At 37.9% G+C, this 20,056-nt stretch overlaps 1 pseudogene across 1 annotated transcript in view; it reads left to right on the top strand.

Annotated features, from left to right (window-relative positions):
- The window catches only part of LOC144373690 (transport and Golgi organization protein 1 homolog), an 87,829-nt pseudogene that overhangs the window by 31,973 nt on the left and 35,800 nt on the right, over positions 1 to 20,056 (top strand). Inside the window, exons 5-7 of the transcript XR_013433271.1 lie at positions 9,376 to 9,509; positions 16,763 to 16,849; positions 18,597 to 19,920. The product of XR_013433271.1 is annotated as a transport and Golgi organization protein 1 homolog (transcript). The remainder of the gene's footprint in view (positions 1 to 9,375; positions 9,510 to 16,762; positions 16,850 to 18,596; positions 19,921 to 20,056) is intronic.

Here is a 20,056-nt window from a genome sequence, read left to right as displayed (position 1 = left end):
CATGAGACAAAGTTTTTGAGGAGAGGAAAAAAGAGAGCGTGAGGCAGAGAGAGCTAGTTAGTTTTAAAAGCCTCTGCCAAGCAGCTTTTTATATTTTCTTCCAGAAGTTGTATAGGTTTAGCTGCTACATTTAGGTCTGTAGTCTATTCCTACCAGTAGTGTGTGAGGGCTCCCATTGATCCACATCCTTGCCAACTTATTATTATCTTTTTGATTATAACCATCTTGATAGATGTGAAGTAGTATCTCACTGAGGTTGTACATTTCCCTAATGGTGCTGGGTATTCTTTCATTTGCTTATTTGCTTTTGCATATTTTCTTTGGAGAAATGTCTATTCTAATTTCTTGCCATTTGTCTTTTCATATTGAACAATAAGAATTGCTTGTATATTCTAGGTAGTTATATATATTCTAACTACATGAATTGTAAATGTTTTCTTCTATGATTGTATTTTCACTTTCTTCGATGGTAGCCTTTAAAAGTTTTAAATTTGATGAAGTTCATTACTTTATTATTTTTTCTTTTGGTGCTTGGGCCTTTGGTGTCTTAAATACAAAGTCATTGTCTACCCCAAGATTTACCTATGCTTTCTTACATTTAGTTTTGGTTCTTACATATATATGTGTTGTCCATTTTGAATTCTTACATTTATGTCTGTGGTCCATTTTGAGGTAATTTTTATGTGGGGTAGGGCTTAACTTAATTCTTTTGCATTAAAGACTATATAATTTTGAAATAATATTTTCATTTGGAATGCAATTCTAGGATATCAGTTTTTTTTTTCTTTCAGAACTTGAAAATGTTGATGTTCTGGTTTGCATGGTTCTTGAATGAATTTTGACATTTTACTTTCACTCCTTTGTACATAATGGTATCTGTTTTCTGTAGATGCTTTTCAATTTTTTTCTTAGCACTGGTTTTAAGCATTTAGTGTAAATTTGTGTCATCTTTATCATTTTTCTTATTCATTGAGCTTTTTGAATCTGAGTGTTCATCAGATATAGAACATTTTTATTTATTATTTCTTCAAATGTGTTTTTCCCACCTCTTTTAGGAACTACCATAACATATATATTGGACTGGTTGAAGCTGTGCATACTGATGCTTTGTTCAGTTCAGTCTCTTTCTCCGTGTTTGATTTTGGAGTCTTTATCACTGCATATTCAGTTTGCTGATATTGACTTCTTCAATGTTGAATCTGCTGTTAATCTCATTCAGTGTAATTTTTACCTTAGCCATTGTTTTATCTGATTTTATCTAATTTTATCTGTTTTATCTAATTCAGACATTTTTATATCTTCTTTTTCTCCTTTACATGCTTATGCTTTTCCATAGCATCTTGAACATATGGTATACAACTGTATTAATGTCTTTGTATAATAACTCTATCACAGTGTAATTAATGATCATTTTTATTAATTTTCTTTTCAACATGGGTTATATTTTCCTCGCTCTTTGCATGCCTCATACATTTTTATTGGATTCCAAACATTGTGAATTTACCTTGTTCAGTATTGGATATTTTGTATTCTTTTAAATATTCTTGAGCTGTGTACAGCTTTTTGCTGAACTATCTTGGAAACATTTTGTATTTTTTTAAATATTCTTGAGCTGTGTACAGCTTTTTTTCTGAACTATCTTGGAAACATTTTTATCTTTTTAAGATTCTTCTAGACAGGAGTTACCTTCAATCTTGGGCTATTTTGTCCCTTTTACTGACTATGTTACTTGATGCCCTTTTATTATAGATTTTCCATTCTAGCTGGTGATTACAAAAATTGATCTGCATGCCAACAATCACCACCACCTTCCATTCTGTTCCTTTCTGAAGGTTCTTTCTCTGGCCTTACATGTGAGCCCATTGTTACATAGCCACAGACTTCAGGGGAACCCTCCATAGATGTCTAGGGAGCTAGTGCATGTACACACTCTCCCTCCCTCTGCAGTTCTCTACTCTCTCCTTTATTCTGCTCTGGGACTTCTAGCTGCGTCAGTCTCTTCAGACTTTAAAATCCATCTCTTTAACTCAGGAGATTTTCTATTTGAGTTTTCCTTCTCTGGATGTGGCCTGAAAAATTCTTTCCAGGGAGTAAATTGGGATAATCCTAGCACTCATCTCTCATGCCTAACTTTATCTTAGAGGTCACTCTTATGCTGCTTATTATCTAATATCTGAGAATTGTTGTTTGTATTTTGTCCACTTTTTTTTCCAATGTTTCATATGCGAGGGTAAATCTGTTGCCCCTCTTGGAGAGATTTAGTCTTCCATAAATGTTTAACACTATTCTCTGGCACATCATTTACAATAGATGAGGTTCTTCCTGGTAACAGCAGCGGTAGGCTTACTGAATGCTCCTAGGCAAGTGCCTTCACAAATTTCCAATGGTATATGTTATTATGCTGCCAATTATTTGTTTCAGATATGTTTTTGTCTCATTTAGATTGTACTCTGACATTAGGAACCCTTCATATCTTAGAATTTTATGTCCCCTCCACCCAAACTGGTCACATTTACCTTTAACAATTACTCAACCCTTACCCCGTAAGAATTCCCTTTGAGGTATTAAAGAATAATTCACTTGAGATTATTTATCTCCATGCCAACAATCACCACCACATTCTATCCTGTTCCTTTTCTGAAGGTTTTTAATATAACCTTATATTAAACATGTTAAACATCAATATCACATATTTAAATGCTATGAGTAAAAGTGAATGCTGATTCATCCACTAATTGTATGTATCCTGGTAGAAAGAACCACCACTACTTTATTGTGGCCAGTTGAGAAATTTTCTTCTCATTATCCACCAGACTAGTTAATATGTCTTTAAGGCAATAAGTTTAAAAAATAATACTGATAAATCAAAATATTGAAAACTCTACAAACTAAGCAGCTAGTTCTTCAGTAACTGGAAGCACTGACTATGCATATAAAAGTATATCTGATTATGAGTCAAAGTAAATATCAAGAAGGTAATATGCAATTAGATCATTTTGGTCTTCTGATTTTTCCACCAATGAATTATCATTAATTTCTATTCTACAATAAGAAAAAATCTACAACATACCATATTCTATAATAAGAAAAATAAGAAAAAATTAAAACTAGTTTTAAAAGATCTACTTAAATATTCCAGTATCATGTAACCAAACAACTACTCTCCACACAAGTATGTTTTTATTCAACAAACACATTCAGGGGTACATTCCTGGAGTTGAGGATGCATGCTGCTGAGAGGTGGACCTTAAATGCCTTGTTCTCATAGCTTATTTCCTCTCAGTACTATTTATATATGGGGGCTTAATAGTTAATATATGTGTTTAGGTTAATAGTGTAGTATATTTATAATATTATTGGAACCATGAGTTTATCCAACAAATCATTTGTTAACTCTCTCATACATTCTAGGCATTTCCCTAGTCACTGATGTAACAGTAGTGAACAAAACAACTAATTTCCTGCTCCTGTTGGAAATTGTATTTGAGGTTGGGTCAGAGCATTCAAGTAGATAAACAAATGTAAGGCAAGTGGTAAGAGAAGTCTAACGTAGTAAGGCAAGTCTGAAGAGAAAGAAAGGCAGGGTAATGGGCTTGATAGTCATGACAAGAGGCTCTATTTTGTGTAGGATGGCCAGGAAAAGTCTTTATCACATGAAATGCCACTGTTACAGAGACATGATAAAGTGATAACTAGTTAGCTAGTTAGATGATTTGGGCAGTTAAGGTTGAGGCAAAGTTGCAAGTATAAATGCTCTGAAGCAGGGGTGGGATTGGTGTATTTAAATGGAACTAACAGACTAGAGAAGAATGTTAGGAAATGGGGAGAAAAGGATGAGGGGAGTCACATTGAATAAGAACAGTCCATAATAAGGCAGGGCAATCCATAATCAAGTCATGGCTTTTTTTTTCCTGATACCAGAGATTGAACCCCCAGGGGCACTTAAACACTGAGCCACACCCACAGTCCTTTTTAAAATATTTTATTTAGAGATAGGGTCTCACTGAGTTTCTTAGGGACTCACTACATTTCTGAGGCTGGCTTTGAACTCAGGATCCTCCTGACAGCCTCCTGAGCTGCTGGGATTACAGATGAGTACGACCAGGCCTGGCTAAAGTCATTGCCTTTTATTTGGAAATGGGAAGCTATAGGAAGTTTTTGAGCAGAGAGACACAATCAAATTTATATTTAAGAATATCACTCTAGTTGCCATCAGGACAATAGATATTGGGGAAAATGAGGGCAGAAGCAAGGACAGAAGAAGGCTATGGGAATCATTCAGGTGACTTATGATGTGGGTTTGGCCTGTATATTGGCTTAGCAGATGCAGAGGAGTGGTCAGATTCTGGGCATGTTTCAAATGCTTATTTGGAAAGAAGGATGTCAGAAAAATAAATAAATAAAATGCTTTATAATTTATATCAAATTCTAGAAAATGCAAAACAATCTATGATGACAGGAGATGTTTGGAGTCAGCCCAGAAAAGGAGAGGGGAGGGATTACAAAGAAGGATGAAATACTTTTTTGATTTTGGTGATAGTCTCATGGGTATATTCATGTCAAAACTTATCAAATCGTACACCTTAAATGTGCAATTTATTGTAGGTCAACTATATCTCAATAAAATTATAAAAATAAAGACATAATATTGTCTAATGGACTGGAGTTGGAATGTGAGAGAAAAGAGATCAAAGGTGGTTTGTAAGTTTTGGGCTTTGAGCACCTGGATAATGGGAATTAAATTGTCATTCTTATTTCTGAGATAGGGAAGACTGAAAGCAGATTTTGAGAGAAAAATGAGTTCAGTTTTCAACATGTTGTTAGAGATGCCTACTAGATACATTTTATAACATAATAAATACATGGTAGAAAAGAAATGAAGAATGACTCAGACAGTTTCTCTGTATGATCCACTGGTTCTCCAGAAAGCGCAGAAGTACACTGGACCAACGGGGACCTCTCATGGCCCCTGTAGACAAATGTTTGTGCACACCTCTTTTTCCCATCATTTTCTTTATTTAACATTATGAACATGGTGGACTACATTCTTTTATCTAAGTTTTAAAGATTCAGTTAATTTGGAGAAACAACTGATGGGTTCATTGTTGGAGGTTGATGAATAACCTTAGCAGAGACTATAGTAACAAGCCCTTGGTCACAGACAAACGAGAATGGCTCCACCCAGGATGGGAGCATTGCAGACACTCTTCCTTGGGCTGGCTAGCTTGTGCCTTTCCCCCCTTAACTGTACATATCAGTAATTCAGCTATATTATGATTTAAATCAGATTTTGCTCCTCTTGTCAGAAAGTACAATTGCTTGTTAGTTGATAGGTTGTGATGAAAAGGAGTCTACTCCTTGGGCTTGATACTTAGCTCCATTACTCACTGGATGTGTGACTGCCTCAATTTACTCTAAAATAAGGATTGGAATAGGACCTACTACTACTGTAAGGTACTATTGTTATGAAGATTAAATGAATTGATATGTATAAAACCTTCAGAATAACAACTGGACATAAAGAAAGCATTCAAGAAATGTTAGCTACTAGCTTTCTTCTCTGACAATCTGTTTTGTCAGTTGGTTCCCACTAAGTTGTGGACTTTTTTGGACCAGGACCAGATATCTTGTCTTTTGATTTTCATCCACTCCCACACCATGCTAGGGCTTTGTCCAGCATCTGGCATGAATGGTAGCACAAAATGAGAGTTAAAAATATGCTTTTGAATTAAATAATTTCTTCCCTTACAGATAAAGATAAGAATTTCAAGATCTTAGCCTGAAGACTAATGTCCATCTCTCTGCCCCCACCTGTCCCCGCCTTAAAAAAAAGCAGGCCACTGTCTCCAGTTTACACCCTCACTCACAGTTCCATTCACCTTCCCCTTTCCTAATCAGAGGGATCTTGGGGTGGGGCTTCAAGGAACCTCTAGGAGTTTGAAGGGGAGGGAGCCTGGAACCATAGACTAGCTGTGACAAGTCAGGGGTGGGATTTGGTAGTTCAGAAAAGGAGGTACCAGACCAGGAATGGGGGATGGGAGTGATGGTGGAGTGGGCTAGTTCAGGATGAACCAGAAATGAGACATTGAGGAAAGCCAGAAAGGACCAGTTGGCAGGGGGGGGATGGGTGGGTGATGACTAGAATCATGTGGAGGGTCGCTTGTGAGGGCACAGAAGCAAAGGCAGGTGATTGGACGAGAAGGAGAGTCCTAGTTGCCAAGGCAGCGACTAGAGGAGAAGGTCTTCAGTTGAGGAGAAGGTCTGGACTAGAGAAGGACGGAGCTCCAGCTCCGTGCATTCTCCAGTAGAGTCTGTGGATCGACCCCCAGATATCCCTGCTGAAGTGTCACCCGGGAAAGGCTTAAGCCTTCCCTGGCGCCACCCCTCTGCGCTTGGCTACCCACACCCCCCCTGAGCCCCATCTCCTACGCGCCCACAGACGCCTGCCGCAGCCTACTCCACCGGCTCACCCAGGTGACCACAACATGGCTGTGGCGCAGGTGCTGGTCTTCTGGCTGTTCATGGTGCTCTTCTGGCTGTTCGTGCTGCGGCCGAACTGGCGAGTGCCAGGCCAACCGGACCCGAACACCGGCCAGCGCTGGTCGAAACACAAACTCTGTGCAGACGACAAATGCAGCAGTGAGTGCGCAGGCGGGCGGGCAGCCCAGGGTCTCCACTGTGGCTCTTTGGGGCCGCATGGGGCTCCGATCTCCCGGTGCCCAGCCCCGAGTGCTGGGTGAGGGGGTCGCAGGATGACGGGTGGGGAGCAGGAGTGACAGAGCCTCGGGACCCTGCGTGTGTCCCCTCTGGCTCTGCTGGCGCCCCAGCCAGCCCGCTCGGGTTGTGGGGGGCTTCGACTCCCACTTGTTGCCAGCGTTTTATTTTTCTCTACTGACTGAGGCGGGGGTTGGGAAACACGATTCCCCAGGGACAGGTCTCAGTTTATTCCCTTCCAGGATTCGCCTAGGATCTCAGTGGGTGATGGGGATGTGCCTACGCTGTAGCAGAGCGCTTTTCTGCCCCCTCTACAGGGACCTGGGCAGTATCAGGGCAGATGCTCTCCAGGGCTCGGTGGCCCTAATTCCCGTGGCAGGTTGATGGTGGGGCTCCTTGGGAAAGGCTCACTGGCCCCTTCGTCCTTTTGCGTCATTAAAGGCTGGTTTTGCCTTTTAACAGGGACTAGAGTTTAGGCTTGGGAAGAGCACCGAGTCCAGGCACGCAATGTGTTCCGAGGTCTCGGCCCCGACTCTGCTTCAATCCTGTCATTTCTGTGCATAGAAGCCTCCCTTCATATTTGAGGTAGGGTAGCAGGTGGGCCAATAATCTTTTGCTTTTGAAAGAGGCCAAGGATCTGCACCAGCCACCTGGGAACTGCAGCCTCTTCTGTGCGCAGGAATCGGACAGAATTGCTTCCCAGTCCTGGATTGGAGGTGGGCAGTGGGGAGGATGTAGCCATTCAGATTCAGATGAAGAGGTTTGTTGCAATAACAATAATAAATACTCCAAGATTTTTATAAGCCAATTCAGTTTTAGACTCAGTCACTAGTGTTGTTGGAACCTCTTTCCTCTATATATTTACTGGCCCAGAATACTTCTTATGGACTCCCGCTTGGTTTCTAGTAACCTTGCAACTTGATGACCTTGTTGTCCATAAATTGTAAGCAGTACATATTTTAAAATATTCATGCTAAAAAGGCCAAGAAGTTTACCATTGAGCTCTTTATGCCTAAATTGGTGTTACCAAAACCAAATTTTGTAATTTGAATTGTTTGTTCCACTCCAATAAAGAAAAAAGATGTCTCCAATATATGTTAAGAAGTTCCTAGAGGTAACCCTAAGGCTGGAATAAATAAACACTCAGAGAAGCAAAGCAGCTGCCATGATATTTTCTTTCATTTTTGCTATTCTTTGCTATTAAGCGCTATCCTACGTGGGATATCTGGACAATCTCATCACTGATGCTTCGTCAGTACTAAGACATGGTGTTGGTTAGGTTCAGTGGGGTAACATAACTTGAGAAATGGCCTGTGTCCAAACAGATGTGACCAAAAACAACAGGTGGGTCTGTGTTGTGTTGTAGGAAGTAGTGAGGTGTGTATGTAAGGTGTCCTTGTGTGCCTTCCAAATAAGTGCTCCAAAAAAAAAAAACTTAATAGGTGCTCCATAGTATGCATTATGTTGTCACCTAATATATTACTGATTTATAAATCCTCTATGACCTAAGGGGGGACAAGAGAAACATTGCCATTTCCACTTGTGATGAGAATTCCCCACCTTAAAGTGTCTCTCACCTTCAACTTGGCCTCTTAATTACATATGAATTAGGATGCTGACAGTTCTGAAAATAGTCCTATTTTAGCTTCAAAAAAACAAGTTACCCTCTCCAAATCTGTGTTTGTTCCTCAGACATATATTTTTATAAAACAAACATTCTCGTGTATTTTACTGCTAATTGGCTTTTAGAAAAAGTGTTATTTCCATTTCTTTGTGCTTTTTACATACATCTATTGTCCATTTCATCTTAAATCAGAAACTGTCTATTTGGTCAACCAAAAGAAAAATGTTGCTTCTACCAGTTTCTAGATCAATTGTGATCCTAGTCCTGCATTTTAAGCATGAAGGTATTGCCTGACATTTTCTCATGGTTAAACTTGTTTCTTGTCAGATAGGATACCCATTTTTGATTTTGTTTATTAAAAAAAAAATACGAATGAGGATGTTTTGAAACAATCTTAATGTTGGATATAGTCAACAATATTTGCTCAGAGAAAATATATTTCCTGGTTATTTACCGAGATCCTGAACCCAGAGACAGCAACTCTGCTGCAAATGAAATTGACAGTGTTTACGGCTGCATGGTAGCACTTGCAGCCACTTAAAGGTAATGTCTTTTAGCAGTTAGTTCAAGTTAATTAACCCTTTGGGGGTTCCTGGATATTCTAACCTCTTCCCTATTACCTCTGCATGAAGCCATACTTAAGCCTGTCCATGTCTACACTTGGATTTACATATTTGCAAAATGAAGCTTTCTATGATTATGAAACAGAAAAAAATTGAGGCCTGCAAGAACCAAGAGTTTCACTGAAACCAGCTATGGTTGGTGGTGGCCACTTTGCTTTTTATTTCTCAGCACAGAGAAAAATAGAGAAGCTTCCTTTTCCCTCGTCTAATTGCAGGGAATATTGTATTTTATAGCAATAAAATCTCTAAGGATTTTAGATACTTTGAGCAGGTGAATTAAAAGTGATTCCAGAGAGTACTGGAAAAACTTGATTTTTGTTCATAGTGGGATTCATATTTCCTGATGAGTCAATATGGACTGTGAAAAATCAAATCCTAATGTTTGTTTTTTCTTTTTTCAATGTTCATATACAGTGTTAATGTATCGAGGTGAAGCTGTTGAAGATTTCACAGGACCAGATTGTCGTTTTGTAAATTTTAAAAAAGGTGACCCTGTATTTGTCTACTATAAACTTGCAGAGGTATCACCAGAACTTTGGGCCGGAAGTGTAAGTAAAAGTTTGACAGGTGTTATATTCTTACTTTTGATGGGTAGCAGTGTAGATTTAAATGACTGATTTCTTGGGGTCTTTGTAGAGTTAACCTGACCTCTTTGCCAGGCCCTGTGCTCCTAACACACCTTAGGCCTGGCACAGCATAGAAAGTCAGGAGACTTTCTGAAACAGAACTGAACTGGTTGTGGTTGCTACCCCTCACATCAAGTTCCAGAAGGCTCTACACATCATAAAGGTCGTCATGGTGAAAACCTGACAATTCTTAGCTTTGCTGCTTCAAAAGGGAAGGATTCATGGACATTAGAGTTAATCCTGTAAATTAAGTCTGAGATAGTAACTCAGGCATGCATATTTAAAGTTGATTTTTTTGTGTATTTTACCTAATCATTTGTGCTGTTTTTACTCTAAAAAAGCAGAATATTATGTTCATTGTGTGCTTTCCCCCCCCCTTTTTTTTTGCAACTTCTGGGTCATCCATTTCCTGCTTTTCCTATATTCTATGCCTGAAGGTTCCCCCAGGGGTTCTACTTCCAGCCAGTTGTATGGATCTTCTCATGAAAGACATGACATTGTTTATATCATGCTTTGATATATTAAATGGGGAGATTCACTAGGAGTGACCTCATTGAGAGGCTTATGATTATTGTCCTTTTCATTTAAAAAAATGTGATAGGTGGATTGTTTACTTAAAATAGTAGCAAGGGTCTTTGATGACTGTAGGAATGTTCCAGTTTAGAGACATTCCGGGTTGCATCCTTGAAAGTTCTCACCCTAAATAAAACACCACACAGCAGAAAATAAGACAGAAAATAAGAGTAATCCCTATGGAAAACTAGTTTCATTTTGTTGCCATTTCTGACTCTTAGGGAATGATCTTGAAACATGGTGCCTCTGGGTACAAACTTTATATTTAGACAGAGTCCCAGTTGCAGTACTCCATATAAAGAACCATCTATTGTTTCTTTCAAGTATACCAAATAAGATTGGTAACCTTTAAACTTGGAACTGTTTTTCCATGTACCTAAGTGGCATTTTTCATGTAGTAGTCATCTTTCTCACCTTCTTTGGGCTTTTGGATAAATGGGCTTGATTTGCATTTTCTCCTCTCACATTATAGCCTGTTAACTCTGTTCATCCCTAGGACTCTTGCCATTCTGGGTGGCAGCACTCATCCTGTCTTCCTGAGGAGCCCTGCTTTCAGCACCTGACCAGAAAGGATCTTTGCCAACTGAATGAGTGTTTGGGTGGCACTTTGTTTGCATTGCTCCTCTGGCATTCATTTGTCTTCTTTGCCTTCAGTCAGGTTGTGTTTTATCTGAGCTCCCTATAAAGTGAAAAACTCAGTTAGGAAAGGACCCCTGTCTAATCCATCTTCCTTTTGAATATTTCCTTTCAGGGCAGTGGCACTTAAGTACATTTGTTCTGATAGTAGCTTATGCAGAATTAGTTCTCTTGTGGCAGTTCTTGGCTCCCCACCCACAAATCAAATCAACAGCACCTTGGCAGGGATGATGTATGGAAGCAAAATTAGATATAAAAATTATTTCCAGTCATGAGCCTCCATGATTCTGCATCATTTTTTTTCATATCACAAGAAATGGGATACCTCCCAGTGTGTAATTATGGAGCTTTATATAATCTATGGTCTCATTTGACACAGATTAAGAAGATATAAATGTGTTCCCTTTCTCCATACATCTCTGGTTTCTTTCCCTTTTCCAAATTTAACCTTAATAGAATTTTCATCAGAAGGGAATAGTGTATTTCCCCTCAGACTCGCCTCTCATGTCATAAGTGTTATACTTAAGAAATTAAAAACTCTTTAGTTTTCAAAATGATTCTCCTTTTGAGTTTTTAGTTTTTATTCTGCAATGTTGTTGATTTTCTAGAGTCTCAGACTTTATCTGCAGTGATGAAGCTTTTAATTGCTCCGTCTTATCTAATCTTCATGGCAGTATTCTACCACTAATACTGGCTCTCAGATGGTTTCTAGATATAACAAGAACATTCATGAATAGGGATATTTTAGAGGTAGTGATAAGATGCCTTTTTTAATTTTCTTTTTTGGGCATTTGATTTGCCTATCAGTTTCCTTTAATTATTGGCAAGAATATTCTGTTCCTTTTAGTCAGTAGTTAGTAATAGGAGTGTCTTTCTCAAGGAGAACTTTATATACCTTTTGTACACTTTATGTAACTTCATATAATTTAACTGTTGGTGCTGAAAATAAATGGGGTTCTTTTCTGCAGAGGATTTATTTTGGGTGAAACTGAAGCTTGATATGTGGTTTCATATGCATTATATTGTAATTTTATTTTCTCCCCTGCTGAGGGCCATTGTCAAGTAGGAATGAAGCTTCAAAATTTCCTTGCCAGCGTACCCCATGTTAAATGGATTTCGCTGTTGACATTGCATGTAAGGTGACCTTGCTCAAGGACCAAGGCAGATCCGGGTTTAGAGCTGATCAGGTTTGAGGAAGTATCCCACTCCTTAGGGTGTTCCCGGTTTAAGACAAAAGGAGTTTTAGGGAAGTTGGAGGTTGAAGATGATTGCTGCTGGGAGTAGGGCGTGCCTGCAGCCTGAGTTCCCGCTGAGTTCTCCTGGAGAAAAAGTTTTTAGGAGGTGAATTGTTCGGGAGATTGGATTGCCCCTGAACCTTGTGTGGAGGTGGTGTGAGTCGGGAATAAAGAATTGCTGTTTGAATCTACAAGGCTGTGAGTGCCTCCTGATTCTCTGCCCAGCCAAGACTGCAGCATTAATTTTCTCCCCCCTTCTGATTAATTAAACAACAAGCAATGTGGCTAAAGGACTGTGCCTGGTAGGTTGTTCAATTCAACATATGGTTCTTACCCGTCATGGGAGAACTGACCTTTAGACGTCAGTTTCCTGTCTTGGGTTGAATCCACTGCAACCAGATCAACCCGTCAATGACTACCAGTCCAGCATTCATCCATGCTTGTGGATAGGCCTAAGCACCAGTGTGGGGGGGTAAGGTTCTTGCCTCACCTCTGTTGGCCCCCAAATTTAACCTTGGTGCCAGTGGGGGGGGTGAGGTTCTTGCCTCACCTCTGTTGGCCCCCAAATTTTAGACTATCACTAGTAGAAGGGAGGAGGATAGAGAAATGCCACGACACCAAGCCAATTGATGGCTCCTTTGGAAAAATTGTGTCACTGGTGACACCATCAGCAAAGATGCCAGCATTACCACAATTAACATGGGGTGTGCTGGCAAGGAAATTGCATCACTGGTGACACCATCAGCAAGGATATGCCAGCAGTACCACAATTCGCTGCACCAGACGATAGTTCACAATGCATGCAACTCATATATAGTCCAGGCAAGTTCTGCAAGCAGTTCAAATCGGAGGAGTCTATCAATATGTCCATTTCCTCCAAAAGTAAATCAAGTCCTTGATTGAGCATTACTTGTTGAGTTATATTCATTGATGCATCAGTTTATACAGTTTACTGTGATAGCTATCATAGAAGCTGTAGTTTGGTTTTCTTAGTCTTTACTGGCACTGGGATGGAGATGGGAATTCTGGCAATAATGTTAAAGAGACATTATCCTGAACAGAATTATTAAATATAATGAAAAGGAAAAGTGAAAGTAAACAAACAGATCTGTTAATCACCTTTAAAAACAATAGTAAGCAAACAGTTCTGTTAACCACCTTTGAAAACAGTCATTAACAGCTGTTTACCTAATTTAGATTAAACCACTTAAATCACGTGAATAAAAAAAAGAAAATTCGGATCCATTTTTTCATGAGCGCTCCTCATATAAAAATATGGACATACACACATACTGACATGCAACACAAAACAGTGCACACAGAACATACAACACATAAGACAATAATAACAGCCTTGTAGCTTTACCTAGGTAAAATCTCCATTGCAATGTTTAAAAACTCCACAGGCAAAAAATAAAACACAGTCAAAAAACAAAGCTGATCAGAAAAACATTCACCTAGGTTTGTATGAGCTCAAAAAATAAAATAGAACTTTATGATGTGGGAAAAATGCAATAATAAAATAGATATTGAAAAAAGGCACCGTGGTTAATCACTGTCGCAGATGTAAGAATAGCCAAGCTGGAGCTCTGGATATCAGCTGTTATGGATTTGAGTCAAATTATCTTCTTTTTGGTCTGTAGAAATTGTTTTCGTTAGTGTCTCTGGAATCTAAATCGGCTGCTGTTCTCCCTGTGGAAACACAAAAACAGAACCCCGACTCCAGACAAACACTGGATCAGGAGCTTTCCAATGTCCTGTTAGAATATCTTTCCAAAGTACCTTAGGCTTATGTACATTTTTTTGGATACATATGTCTTTCCACAGCATTAAGTCCTGATGAATCCAAATTTAAAAAGTTTAGAGTAAAAAAAGGGTTATTTTAAGTTTATCTTTGGGGGTATATACCCCTTTAAGATCCTTTTAAATTTAAGTCTTTCAAAAGCATTTTGCCTTAGTTTTTAGAATTACTTTAGTCCTTTTAATTTTTAGATGTGGTTTGAAACCATAGTTGTCTTAGCCTTTTGTATTTTCTATCTGAAATACCTTTACTTGACATTTTTAACCATTTTCTATCTTATTTCTATCTTCTAGTTTTCTTCTAAGGTTTTTATATTTACCCTTAGTTGCTTTCTTCTCTCCTAGTTTTCTTTTGTTTCCTATTTTGTGGGTATAAAATTCTTGTCTTTTTACATCTTTTTATCTTCCTATATCTTTTATACCTTTCTACATCTTCTCTCTTTTTTTACCTTTTTTTACTTCTGTTTTTGAAGTTTTCCACTTCAAATTTTTAATCTTCTTTATCTAAATCTTTTATCTTATTATCTTCCCATTTTCATGGGTTATATTTTTTTTCCTCCATCATGAAGGCATCTTAACCACCTTCAATTTAACCTTTTAAAGCTTTTTGCAATGTACTTAGGCATTTTATAACTTTTTACTTTAACAAACAAAGATTATCTCATCTCCCTCTTTTTAGTTTAATAAGTACATTTTAATAGTTTTATGAGTAAAGCAATTTTTTTTCCCGCCATGAAGGTATCTCAACAACCTTCAATTTAACCTTTTAATGCATTTCATTTATCATCTATACTGTACTTTTAAATGTACTTTTTCACCACCTACAGCTTCACTCTTTTAAACGAGGCTTAGATTTTATTTAAATCGCTTAATATTAGTTTACATGGCTGCCCTTCAACCAAAGGCTCTTTTTTACTCCATTAAGAAGCTTTTTCTCAATCTTCCATGTACAAATACCTTTTTTTTCTTTCTACCTTTCTCAAGCTTTTAAATTAAGTCTAGTTTCCTGAAAATCTTTTTAAATGACATTTTACAACTTTTCACTTTACCACACAGAGATTATCTCAACTAGAAACATTTCTTTTTCCTTTAACCTTTTATATTAAAATATATTTCCACATCTTGAATCTTTTTATATCTCTTTTTTAACCATTAACCCTTTTTATAAATTCACATTCTAAAACAACCCTTATAAAATTACTCCACTTTAATAAGATGAAATACTTTCATGTTTTTTAAGGTACTATTATACTGTAATTGAAACCCAGCTGAAACTTCTTATACTCTCTGTATATAAATTACACATGATAGAATCTTAACACTTATTAACCTTGTTTCAGCAAAGACACAGACCAAAGCAATATTAAACATTTTTCCATTTGCCAATTTATGAAAACACACATAATGTTTAAATATATTACCTTATGGAACTTAATAAGTAAAGAGTACTTGATTTCATATTTAGTGGTTGATATTTTAACATTTTAGCTTTGTAAATAAATCAGCTGTCTGTAAAAACCAAGACAAGTATAGTGAACAGAACTAGCCATCTCTTTCTTGTTGAAGAAAAATCCTTCTACAGGATACCATAATGGTCCCATTGATATACTTAATAACTCATCTTTATAAAGCCATGGGCTACATTTTTGTATTGTATCAACATATGCCATAGTTTTTCTCGGTCTTACTGGGGTACCTTCTTCCTCTAACAATTTTTCTTCCTCGGAGGCGAACAACTTCAAACCTTGAGTCAACCATTTTTCCCAGTTTTCCTGAGAAAGTTTTAGGAACAGGCCACTTGAAATGAAAACAAAATAAATCAAAACAAGAACACATTGTTTTTTGAAATGGTCACCCATTTTTTTGCTCTCCTTCAGGAGCGAGCAAATTCACTTACCCCCAAGCTTCAGACATCCCACGTACGGGCCACCATAATGCCGCAGTCTTGGCTGGGCACAGAATCAGGAGGCACTCACAGCCTTGTAGATTCAAACAGCAATTCTTTATTCCCGACTCACACCGCCTCCACACAGGTTCAGGGGCAATCCAATCTCCCGAACAATACATCTCCTAAAAACTTTTTCTCCAGGAGAACTCAGCGGGAACTCAGGCTGCAGGCATGCCCTACTCCCAACAGCAATCATCTTCAACCTCCAACTTCCCTAAAACTCCTTTTGTCTTAAACCGGGAACACCCTAAGGAGTGGGATACTTCCTCAAACCTGATCATCTCTAAACCCGGATCTGCCTTGGTCCTTGAGCAATGTCACCTTACATGTAATGTCAACAGCGAAATCCATTTAACATGGGGTACGCTGGCAAGGAAATTTTGAAGCTTCATTCCTACTTGACAATGGCCCTCAGCACTCCCCAAGTGCTTGTAAAAGTAGATTTGGACAAAGCTAGGAAAGCATATACTATCAATACATCTGCTATAGTGGTAATACATTCTAGAGATTTTTGTATTGTTTTTACTTATTAATTTTTATGACTATTGTGTATTGGTTAAGAAAGACATAAATATTGGTTTATGAGCAATGCTACAAAATGTACAGGTAAATTGTTGCTAGAGGTTATTTGGAATTGCATTTATAACCAGCTTTGATTTACATAGTTTTAACCATATAGTATCCAATAATCTTCTATGCAGATCTTTTATTTACTTCAGAAGTCTTAACTTTATATGCTCTGTGTTGAGAATTAAGCTAAATGTAAAAAAGAAAACTTCAGTGGTTGGAAATGTTGCTTTAATAGTTCTGTACTTAATTTTTATTTGGAATAATAATCTCAGTGTAATTGTTATAGCAACTTTCTTTCTTGGTTATACCATATACCTATCTATTATGTGTATATTTCCTGCCACTTCTGAGAAATCTCTTATTTATATTCCTTGTACAGAATTTATTTGATATTTGTCTCTTTTGCACTATAGGTTGGCCGTATGTTTGGATACTTTCCAAAAGATTTCATCAAGGTAGTTCGTGGATATATTAAAGAAGAGCTACAAATTCCAACAGATGTAAGTTATGGATTTCTTTTTTGTTCTCAATTGTAAACTGGCTTATAAATCCATCAGTTATATTCAGTTAACTGCTTCTGAATGTTTTATAATGTGTTTGGGGGGCAATCTAACATTTGTGTTTCAGATTTTCATTTGAAATCAGACTACCTGTAAAAAAAAAAAGTTTGAAAGGCATTCAAGGGTGATTATATTATAATCTGAGAGTTGTCTAATATATTGAAACAGATATTCTAAGAGGCAAATAATTTCATTTTACAGGCAAATCTCATTGGATAGTTATTAGACATTTTGAGTATATTTAGGTTAAATTAATAAACTCTAACTTTTATACTAGGTTAGAAATATGTACTTACAAAGGTTTTCTTATTCTTAGTCATATATGGGATCATCATAGTCATGTTATAGATTTGGAAAAGGGGACCTGAGCATTTCAGGTGATGTTCAGTCTCAGATCTTTTAAGGCCCCAACTGCTTCCTTTATACAACATTCCTGTATGGTGCTCTGACTTAAATTGATTTTGTGACTGAAAGGATTTCGTGTTCTAGAATTCTCACTTCAGCTGATTATTTTCTAGAGTTTTAAATTGTATAGTAATTGATGCCCACCAACACTGAAACATCTTTGGGCAGCTCTTTGTAGTGGCTGTAGAATATGCAAGCTGCTAGGCTAGGACAGTTCTTAGATTAGATGGACTGAATGGATAAAGTCATCCTGTTTGTTGTTGCTGTTCCTAAAATTTCTTTATAATCTCAGGGGCCATAAAATCACTTCTGTTGCTTGTTGGACTTCATTGTTGGTAAAGAGAGTTCTTGGGATTTAAGCTGTGACAGCAGTTCACTGATTACAGAGAACTCATTTGTTTTGAACTCTGCCTTCTTATTGTATTTCCCATTACATGCATCCCTCATGGCTTAGAAATGCATGTGATGAGGAGAGGAAATCACTCATCCCTACTACGTTGAACTGCCTCCCCCACCCCCGGAACCCCGCAGAATATTATGGAGATTTAATTAGGAATGGAAATTTTTTAAAAACATGTCCATTCATACTATGGCTCCTTTTATATCAATTTGCTTACTAGTAGCAAGAAGGAAGACTAGATAATATACACATAATCCTGAGAGAGATCTTAGTGACTGTGAAACCCTGATGAAGAGAAAGGTGTATACCTTGTTGAATCTTGTTTTCAGTTTGTTCTTGTGGTAATAGTAATGTGAGGAGCCTCCTTAATATCATTCTTTATTCCATCCAATGTACTTGTATCTCAGTAAGATACTTTAAAACTGATTCATCTTTCTCAAGGCTGCAGGATCTTCCAGCTTCTCCTGAGCAAATGATTAAGAGTTAAATTTCTGAAACATAGGTGTAGATATTAAGAGCTGGAGGATCCTATAAGTGATACCTTGCCTTTCCCTACTTATGTTCAGAGCAAATTGAGAGAGACCCAAGAGTCAGGCAGTTGGAGACCAAATTGTCACCATTTTTACTCATTATGCTTTTTAAAGAATATGACCCATGTTAAAAAAAGAAAGAAAGAAAGAAAGAATAGACTTTCTAACACTGTAGTCTAGAAAAAGACAGATTTACTCAGCCATAGATGGAGTTAGGCAGTGGGGGTTGGAAGAGGGTAATCTGGTTGACCTCAAAGATTCTTTAGAACCAATCCTGAATTTGGGAGCGTGGATGAGTTTGCTTTTGTGATACTTTGTTATTGACACATTAATGGTTTTCTTTTCCTTTTAGGAGACAGATTTTGTTTGTTTTGATGTTGGAGGAGATGATTTTGATAATTATAACGTAGAAGAACTTCTAGAATTTTGGGAATTGTATGATTCTGCAAATGAAGATTCTGAGAAAGCTATAGAAAAAGTGGGACAATTTCCTGAAGTCTCCCAGGATGTTGAACCTGAACCTAAACCAGTAGTAGCAAACTCACAAGAAATTGAAAGTGCATTCTCAGAAAACACTGTGGATCTTGAGGAACAATTTTTGGCTCAGAAGAACCATCCTCATGCAGATAGTCAAACAGGTAATGCTCAGGGTGAACAAACTTCATTTGAACTTTTTGAAGAAATACTACCAGATAAATTGAAAGTGCCAGAAAGTGAAAAAAAAAACAAAACCAGCAACATTTCTCAGGTCTCAAACGAACAGGAGAAGACTGATGCTTATAAACTTTTGAAAAAAGAAATCAATCCTTATCTAGAAACCAAAGAAAACAAACAAGAAATGAGTATAATTTGGAAGATTTTAAAGAAAACTGAAACCACAGCCAAAAGGGTAGACATGATGGACAAGGAACGAGGTGATATGGAAATGGGAAAGGAGGAAAGTCCTCTGGCAGATGAGGAAGCCCAGGGACTCTTTGACAGAAGTGACGAGGAAAACACTCAGACTTCAGGGATAAGTGAAGTATTTCAGGATAAAGATTCTGACGATCTTGAAAAAGACAACCCTAAGGAACATCTGAACACTTTAGGGTCTACAGAAAAAGCTACTGGAAAAGAAACCTCAAAAGAGGACCTTGAGGACATAGGGCATATCACAGACGCAAAAAGCCAGGGTCCTGCTTCTGCAGACCTTGAAGATGATATATTCCCACAGAGTCCACATATAGCCCTAAAGCCAGAGCTTAGCAATCAGGAGGAAGACTTGCCCATAATCCGCAGCTTCTTTATAGAACAAAAGTCCTTGCAACGCTTCCTGAAGTACATTAATGTCCAAGAACTGGAAGCCATGTTGCAAGAAATGTCTTTAAAGCTGAAGTCAGCACAGCAGGAGAGCCTGCCCTATAACCTAATGCCCTATTATCTAGAAAAAGTTCTAGATAAGGTCTTCCGTGCCTCTGAGTCACACATTTTGAGCGTAGCAGAGCAAATGCTTGATAATCGTGTGAATGATAATACAGACTCAGGAATAAAGGAAAGTAACATATTTGAAGAGGCTGCAGTGCTTGATGATATCCAAGACTTGATCTATTTTGTGAGGTACAAGCACTCCACAGTGGAGGAGACTGTTCCATTGATAACAGCGCCTCCTCTAGAGGAAATCTGGGCTAACGCTGAAGGTAAATACCTGCCTGCGGCTTGGGCTGGAGAAAAGGAGTTGTTCTTCCAGATGTTTTCGTGTATTATTGTAAAGTTCTGTTCAGTTTCCATGTGCCTAAAGGAGAAAGAAGGCTGACTCAGGAGCCCCATATGTTC

Source organism: Ictidomys tridecemlineatus, unplaced genomic scaffold (assembly GCF_052094955.1).
Source record: "Ictidomys tridecemlineatus isolate mIctTri1 unplaced genomic scaffold, mIctTri1.hap1 Scaffold_46, whole genome shotgun sequence".
In the NCBI taxonomy this organism is placed as follows: Eukaryota; Metazoa; Chordata; class Mammalia; order Rodentia; family Sciuridae; genus Ictidomys; species Ictidomys tridecemlineatus.
This window is presented reverse-complemented; position numbering and strand designations above follow the sequence as displayed.